Here is an 821-nt window from a genome sequence, read left to right on the forward strand (position 1 = left end):
CGACCGCTTGATTTAGTGGCATTTCGAGGGAACAACCGTTGTCTTTCAAGCGTATCTGCTGCTGAGCAGGGTTAGGTTAGCAGGGTTAGGGTTAGCAGGGTTAGGGTTAGCAGGGTTGGGTTAGCAGGGTTGGGTTAGCAGGGTTAGGTGAGCAGGGTTAGGGTTAGCAGGGTTAGGGTTAGCAGGGTTAGGGTTAGCGGGGTTAGCAGGGTTAGGTGAGCAGGGTTAGGGTTAGCAGGGTTAGGGTTAGCGGGGTTAGCAGGGTTAGGTGAGCAGGGTTAGGGTTAGCAGGGTTAGCAGGGTTAGGGTTAGCAGGGTTAGGTGAGCAGGGTCAGGTTAGCAGGGTTAGCAGGGTTAGGGTTAGCAGGGTTAGGTGAGCAGGGTCAGGTTAGCAGGGTTAGCGGGGTTAGGGTTAGCAGGGTTAGGTGAGCAGGGTTAGGGTTAGCAGGGTTAGCAGGGTTAGGGTTAGAAGGGTTAGGGTTAGCGGGGTTAGCAGGGTTAGGGTTAGCAGGGTTAGCAGGGTTAGGGTTAGCGGGGTTAGGGTTAGCGGGGTTAGGGTTAGCAGGGTTAGGGTTAGCAGGGTTAGGGTTAGCAGGGTTAGCAGGGTTAGCAGGGTTAGGTGAGCAGGACACCACTCAATATTATTGATGCGCAGGAGTCACTTGGAGCATCCAGTTGTCACGTGTGAACACTTTGGACAACTCACTCATTGTGGGGAGAAACAACATTGCTCACACTGACAGCGCTCCATCTCCTCTGCCATGTTCATGTTTGGGATGCGTGCCACTTGTTTTGAGGTCAGTCGATGACATCACTCCCCA

This window comes from Nelusetta ayraudi, unplaced genomic scaffold (assembly GCF_046127955.1).
Source record: "Nelusetta ayraudi isolate G7.1 ecotype Tasmania unplaced genomic scaffold, CSIRO-AGI_Nayr_v1 ptg000158l, whole genome shotgun sequence".
Lineage (NCBI taxonomy): Eukaryota > Metazoa > Chordata > Actinopteri > Tetraodontiformes > Monacanthidae > Nelusetta > Nelusetta ayraudi.